Raw genomic sequence first — 8,535 nt, 5'->3', positions numbered from 1 at the left:
ACATCTTCATGTCTTTGGATCCAAGCGTTATGTTCTCAAGGATGGTGAAGAGAACTTGAACAAGTTTGAACCAAAGGCATCTGAAGCAATTTTTGTTGGTTATACAAACAATGCTTATAGAGTTTTTGTAATTGATACTCTGTCAGTGAAAGTTAGTGTCAATGTCACATTTGATGACACTAAACTACCAAGTTTACAATCTGCTGATCCATCTGAATCTCTGAAGTTTGATAACTATCCAGATTCTGATTCAGATGATGATGTGACACCTGAGGTTGCAACAGGTGATGACAACAATGATAATGATCCAGGCAATGGTGGAGGAAATGGCAATAATGCTGGAGATTCCACTAATGCTAGTGGTGGATCATCAAGTCAACCTGGCAACAGCTCAGGGGGAGCTGGTGGATCAACTAGTCATACACATCAGCCTAATGATGATACTGCTAAATCATCAAGGACACAACTTCCAAGGGAAAGGATTTGGAGCAGAGATCATCCCTTTGATCTGATTATTGGTGATCCTGATGTTGGTGTAAGAACTAGAAGTGCTACGACAAATGAATGTCTATTCTCTGGTTTTCTTTCACAATTAGAACCAAAGAAAATAGATGAAGCACTTGCTGATCCTGATTGGGTTCTTGCCATGCAAGAAGAACTCAATCAATTTGAGAGACAAGAAGTCTGGGCCCTGGTTCCAAGACCAAAAGGAAAATCTACTATTGGAGCTAGATGGGTCTTCCGTAACAAGTTAGATGGTGATGGCATTGTTGTGAGAAACAAAGCCAGACTGGTTGCAAAAGGTTATTCTCAGGAAGAAGGAATTGATTACGATGAAACCTATGCTCCAGTTGCTCGTCTTGAAGCCATCAGAATATTTCTTGCATTTGCTGCACACTCCAACTTTCGAGTTTATCAGATGGATGTGAAAAGTGCATTTCTGAATGGAAAGCTGGAAGAAGAAGTATATCTGGAACAGCCCCCCTGGCTTTGAAAATCCAGAATTTGCTGATTTTGTGTACTTCCTATTCAAAGCTGTCTATGGGCTTAAGCAGTCACCAAGAACATGGTATGACACCCTCTCTGAATTTTTGATTGAAAATAAATTTACTAGAGGTGTCATAGACAAAACTCTCTTTTACAAATTGCATGATAATGATATGATATTTGTTCAAATATATGTTGATGATATTATATTTGGTTCTACTAACGATAACTTGTGCAAGAGGTTTGCTAAGTTAATGCAGAGTAATTATGAGATGAGTATGATGGGTGAACTATCCTACTTCCTTGGTCTTCAAGTAAGCCAAAAGGAAGATGGAATATTCATTTGCCAGTCAAAGTATGTCAGAGATCTTCTAAGAAAGTTCAATCTAGAAGACTCTTCTCCGGCAAAGACACCCATGGCCACTGCCACAAAGCTTGACCAGGATAAATCTGGTAAGAAAGTTGATATCACAAGCTATCGAGGTATGATTGGCTCATTACTTTATCTTACTGCAAGTAGACCAGATATCATGTTTGCAACATGTTTATGTGCTAGGTTTCAGGCTGATCCTAAGGAATCACATCTTATAGCCGTCAAAAGAATCTTTAGATATCTTAAGGGTACACCTGGTTTAGGTATTTGGTACCCTAAGAATACTGGTTTTGACTTAACCGGCTATACAGATTCTGATTATGCAGGTTGCAGGATTGATAGAAAGAGTACGTCTGGAAGCTGTCAATTTCTAGGACGTCGGTTGGTTTCCTGGTACAGCAAGAAGCAACACTCTGTGTCCACTTCTACTGCTGAAGCTGAGTACATTGCTGCTGGCAGTTGCTGTGCTCAGATTCTCTGGATCAGGAATCAATTAAATGATTATGGTATTTCTGTCAACAAAATTCCAATATTTTGTGACAATACCAGTGCCATAGCCATTTCAAACAATCCAGTGCAACACTCCCGGACCAAGCACATAGATATCAGGTATCATTTTATTCGAGAACATGTCATGAATGGAACTGTGGTGTTACATTTTGTACCCACAGCTGATCAAATTGCTGACATCTTCACTAAACCACTTGATGAATCCACTTTCTCTAAGTTGGTTTGTGAGCTAGGGATGTTAAATATGCCATGATTCTCTTTGTATATTTTATATATTTGTTTTATATATTATTATATATTTTTGTGAATTTTCAGTGTAATTATATGTATTTTATTAGATTTTATATAATTGTTTGTAAATTATCTGATAATTTTCTGTGTAATTATGCATGTTCATATATGTCTCTTTTAATTTTCTAAGTGCTGCACACTCCCCTGTATTATTTATCAAGCATTTAGATGATTATTTGTGTCTATCTTGTATTTTTCAAAATTAATTAAGCATAAATATTAGTTTTTAAGTTAATTCATTTTAATGAATTAAAGTTAAATTCATAAATATTTATATTTAATTAAAGTTGAATTTTACAGAATATTTGTGTAATATTTTAGATATTATTTGTATTAGATTTTTGATTTTATGTGTAAAAGGGTTTTATTTCAAAAGAAAGTCAAAAATCATAATATTTGTATTTATTTTTTCGTTTTTATTCTTTTAAAACTCGGTATGACATTGTTCAAAATGTCATACCGTGTGCTTATTTCTGTTAATTTCCGTCGGTATGACAATTATCGATTGTCATACGAGTTCTGTGTTACTTCGGTATGACAAACTTTGCTTTGTCATATTAACGTTTCAGTGGTGTATCCTATACGCTTCAAAACCTCGGCATGACAATCGTAAGGATTGTCATACCGAGTCTTTTATTCACCTACCACACGACGTATCAAAACCTCGGTATGACAATCTTAAGCATTGTCATACCGAAGTCAAAATCCCCTATGACAATGCTTATCATTGTCATACCCGCTGTTTAATTCATATATATACACACTGCCGAAATACACACAACTCCATTGTTTCTTCGCCGAGTTTTTCAAGTTTTCTCGTTATAAACTTGCTGGTTACTCTCTTTTCAAGCTTAAATCGCTTGCTGGTTACTGATTTATCAAGTTCTAAGCCGTTATAATGCCAAATTTTTCTTAAAAATCAAACCCTCGTTCACGATTTCGAGGCTGTAATACGCGACTCTTGCTCGAATTTGGGACTTCAAATCTTTACTGTGATCTTCTCCTGGGATTTCCATCTGCATTGCGAAGAGTTTGACAGATTTGGAGTTTGTATCTTTTCGAATTCTTTGAGGTGTGAAGTTTCGAATTTTGAAGGGTTCGTGTGGATTTTGGGACTTGTTTGGCTAAGTAAGATTAGTGGGACTTAATTGGGATATTGTGGATTTGAATTGGCCATTTACAATTTAATTAATTTTTAATTCGAGTTTAATCAATTAATTCGAATTATTAATTAATTGGTTAATTGTTAATTAATTATTAATTGAAATTTGCGAGAAATTTGAGAATTAACATTTTATTTGAAAAATTCTCGTTTAATTCAATTTTTAATTATAAAATGGCTGGCCAATTTGTTATCGGTGAGACAAACTACAACGGATATTTGGACCCTGATTCCAGCTTAGAGAGATTCCGACCTTGGGTGAGGTTTCTGAATAGTCAAAGCTTAGTCAGCACGGCCATCACTGCTCATGCTGATTTACAGATTCGTCCACTCCAAGACTTCTACTCCTCTGCACTTAATACCACTCTCTTGGACAGCTACAGGGTTTCGGGAAATATTACTGGAGGTCGGAGCATTACCATTTCAGTAGATGATGTCAACAGAATTCTTGGGTTTCCACGAAACAACTTTGCTGAGATTCCGACAGATGCTGAAATTACTCAATTCTTTCAGACCATTCTTTATCAGGGAGAGATACATCTACCAAGAATGCTGAAAGGGAACTTGAAACCTGAGTGGGATTTATTCTTCGATACTCTGGCAAAGGTCTTTTCCCCAACCACTCGAAGTAACTTCAATATCATATCCTCCCTTCTTCAAATCATTGGATTCTGCATTGTTCACAATCGACGAATCAACTTTGGCAAGTTGATTCTTCAGTCGATTCTAAAGAAGTTGGGACCACTCAGTAGTCGATCCGTTGCACAGAATCCCAGGGTTGTCTGTTTTTACCCTCGGTTCTTAATGCTGTTTTTGAATGATAAGATGACGGACGCTGAGAAGAATTCATACTTCAACTCTCCAATTGCACCAACTCAGCGTGTCTGTACGAAGTTGATGAAAGCTCTGACAAACAAAAGAAAATATGAGAATCTTCCACTAATAGTGACTCCATACCTGATGGAGCAGATCAATGCTCAGCCACAACAACTTCATCAATTCCAAGTGGCTCAACCTCAACAGCAACAACCTCAACAGCAACAGCTTCAACAAGCTCAACCACAACAACAGCAACCACAAGAACCAGAACCACTTCAAATGCAACAACTACAACAACATCAATCACCACACCAATCACCACACCAATCACCATACCAATCACCACATCAATCTCCATACCAATCACCACACCATTCCCCTCTACATCAATCACAATCATTTGAAGACGAACCTCAGGAATACAACTTCTTCGAAGCTCAACCGTCTTCATCTGAACCACTACCACAACAACAATACACCCACTATATACCACAAACACAATCAACCTCCCAACCTTTACCTGCTGACTCAACATCAAATCCAGAGTTGCAGTCCTTTCGACAGGACCTACAGGTAGCTCAGGTACTTTCTGACTTCTCCTCTAATTTTAATGTTGATGTATCTGATTTTGTTGGTGACATTGATTTTGTTTTCCAGACTACCAGCAATGAACCTGACAACACACAGGTTCATAACCTAGCTGAAGATTCTCTTCAACAAATATTCGATTCTCCAAACACATCAACCAACACTTCAATGCAACCTGTTCGTAAAGTTGCAAGGAAACGGAGTTCGAGTAGTTTAACAAGTCAACCCGCAGCTCTGTCTTCCATTAAGAAGCCAAGGTTGGAAGCCCTGGAGACAACTGCAGCCTCATCCTTGCCTTCCCAAAAAGGCTTGGACTTGGAACAGGCAATGAAACAGTCTCTGGACTCATTCTCTCAACAGAATGAAGCCATTGAAGTTGACCGTTCTGCCACGGTACCCTGTACAGAGTCAAGCACTGCGCTAGCACTCACGCTAGTGCAAGACCAAACAAATACACAGGTTACTATGTTTACTGATTGCACAGATTTTCAAAACCAGTTTATCATGTATGAAAACTTTTCTGATCAAACTTTCTTTTCTGATCAGGCGGTACTTGGCAACGTGCAAGTAAACTTGCCCTCACAGGCTTCCGGAGGACAGTTTGTTCCTCCACTACCTTTGAACCCATCTCAGGGGGCATTGGTAGTTTATACAGGTACAGCTGGAAGAGTGCAAACAATGAGTGATGAAAGGCAAACACCGAGCGATACACATGCACGTGAGGCTAGTGAAACAGCTATGAGTGTACGTGAGGTGAGTGCACACACTGACCCGGCTCTGTTTGAGGAACAAATGTCTAAGCTTAGAGCTGAATTAGCCCGGATGATAGCTGAAAATGAGAGGCTAAAGGGTGCACAGTTGGTGACCCTAGAGAAGAAAGCTGATGAAAGCCCATCCAGTTCTTCCAGGGATGAGCTTAAAGGAGAAATTCATGAGTTGACTGTCGAGATGAGATCTAATCATGCACTGTATATGTCAAAATTTGATGATATCGACAGAAAGCTGGATCAACTCCTCAGTAACTCAAAGTCAGATGCTGATACCTCCAGAGAGGATCCCTCAACTAAGGGGGAGAATAGAAGAGATAGAGGAGGAGATGGAGACAAAGGTGACAGGGGCAATAGTTCGAATCAAAGTAACAAAGGGAATACTTCTGAATCTGCTCCTGACAATTCTGGAAAGTCTAAGGGCAAAGAGCCGGCACATCAATCTGAGAATGTCTTTGATTCTGATAACTATGATGATTTTCCACAAGACATGGATGATGATGACGTCTTCGATGCTACCTACCGTCAGGCAGAGGAAGAAGGCAAATTTGAGGAGAGCTATCTGTTTCAGGATGAAGAACCTGTTGACCCTGAACATGAAGAGAATGTCCGGAAGTTTAAAGCTGAGAATGAAGCTAGGAAGCGTAAGCTTCGTGATTACCAGAAACTTCTAGAGGACAAGTTGATAACTGAAGAGCAAATCAAGATAGAGAAGCAGAAAATCTATGATGCTGCGTGCAAGCAGAAGAATCTTGATATAAGAAGGAAAGTTGGAAAAAGCTGGGACATCGCAAAAAGGATTTTCAATGGACCTCAAAGGGAGTCTTTCAATGACAGAAAGTTCTTATCTCTGATCTACGATCTTCGAGAGGTAAACCCTGACGAGGATATCTTTATGCATGCCTTCGCTTTAGAAATTGATTACTTGACTGTTGGAGTCAATAACTTGCTAGAACAGTGGGAGCTGATTGTATATACACGGAGAAATGGTTCATTCAGATTATCTGTTGAATTTCTTAAATCATTCTCTGTGTCTGAGCTCTGGGTACTTCGCAATAAGGTAAAGCGATGCTCCAACCTGAACGAACTCCTTCGTGATAAGCTGTTGGATTGTGCTGTCTTCAATAGTCCACAGGTTGTCAAGAATCCATATTGTGTAAAGTTCGTTCACAAGGAGCTCTTAAGCACTGTCTATCTGAATGAAGAGGCTTTATCAAAGTATCCTGCTAAGCAACTGGCTCTAGCATCCACTCTACTTCGAACCAAGGGCTTCGCTTCTAAAGCCAAGTCTGATGCTGATGATGTGATTCTAGCTTACTGCACCCGAAGGAATATTTCTCAATATTTCCGGAAGATGAAGAATGTTACAAAGGCTCAGCCATCGGACTTCCAGGAAGACCCTGTAGAGTTGGAAGTGTTACATCAACTGGCTCTGGCACGGGAACGTAAGAAGCGTGGTGAGTCCACTACATCAGAAGTGCCATCCAGAGAAGAACCATCAACTCCTGTCCTTCACAGTTCAGATATTGAAGAAGAAGAAGTTGATCTTTAGATTTGATAAGGAATTTGTAATATATGTTCAATAAGAACATCCTTATGTAATCTAATGTACTTGTTTGAATTCTGGTGAATGTTTAATGAAATACCAGAAACTTTTTGCTATTTACAATTCATGTTTAATCCTTTGTCTTATCAGTTAGTTGAGTTATCCTCTCGATAATTTGCATGTTATGTTAACAAACAAATAGGGGGAGATTGAAAGGCATATGTTAAGCCTATTTGTATTTAAGAGTATCAACTCAACTCTGATAAGAAAGAAAGTAAATTAGCAAGCACTATTGAAGGAATCCGTACGAAGAACGTCAAGTGATTTATTAAAATCATATGTCTGAAGAATTTCAGGATGCTGCTGCACACCACTGAAAGAAGTTCATTAATATGTTCAAGCCTCAGTGTACAAATAATATTTTGTAGCACGTCCAGAAGTCCAGAAGGTATAAAGTTTTAATACTTTATTTATTCAGAAGATTCCAAACTATTTCTACTTATGAAGAAGAACTACGAAGACAAAGACTCGATGAACAAGCCACTTCACAAATGTTTAATTGATAAAGAATATTTGATTCAGCTAGATACAGATGAACCAGACAGTACATTTGTGTGTCAGCTACTCAGATTAAATATTCTGCATCAACAATAGGTGGTCGTTCAATCAAGACAAAGAATCAGATCTTTTAAAAGAAGTCAGAAGGCCTGCTGCTGAAGAAGTGCTCAATATAATTATTCTTTTAATTAATTCACATCTCAAAATAATTATATAAGTTATGTAATTTATTTATTAAATTAATTCACACTCGAATTAATTTAATTTATGAATTTATATAATTAATATAATTAAGTGGATAATTATTGAATTAATTATATAGGAAAAATCAATTGTTAAATGGTTTTTGAGCACGGTATGACAATCTAATTGATTGTCATACCGCACTTTGCCAACTGCCATAGTCAGGAGGCATGACAAACCTTTGGTTTGTCATACCGTTTGTCATACGGTCTGTCATACGGTTTGTCATACCGTTTGTCATACCGCTTGTCATACTACTTCATGCCTTAGCCTCCAAGTTTAGATTGTCATACCGTTTGTCATACGGATGTCATACCTATTCAAAATCAGCATGACAATGCTTGTAATTGTCATACCTTCCCACTGATTGTCATTCTGATTGTCATACCTTCCCTTAGATTGTCATACCTTCTCATTTGTGCCATGACAATGCTTGTAATTGTCATACCTTTTGTCATAGCACTTGTGTAATTGTCATAGGGCTTCCTAAGGGTTGTCATGCCTAGCTTTGTCATACAAGTTCAATGGTTTGCCTATATATATGGCTTCACCACTTCATTTGTTCAATGTTCATTGCCTTGTAAACTTTCAAGTTGTTTGTAACTTGCTATTCGTTAAATCCACAGTTTCCTGTGCTTTGATCATTCGGTTGTTTTAATCACTAAACTAGAATACATCCTGTCGAATTTAT

This window comes from Daucus carota, chromosome 3, assembly GCF_001625215.2.
Source record: "Daucus carota subsp. sativus chromosome 3, DH1 v3.0, whole genome shotgun sequence".
NCBI classification, from domain to species: domain Eukaryota; kingdom Viridiplantae; phylum Streptophyta; class Magnoliopsida; order Apiales; family Apiaceae; genus Daucus; species Daucus carota.
The sequence above is the reverse complement of the archived record's forward strand: the minus strand, read 5'-3'. Positions refer to the sequence as shown.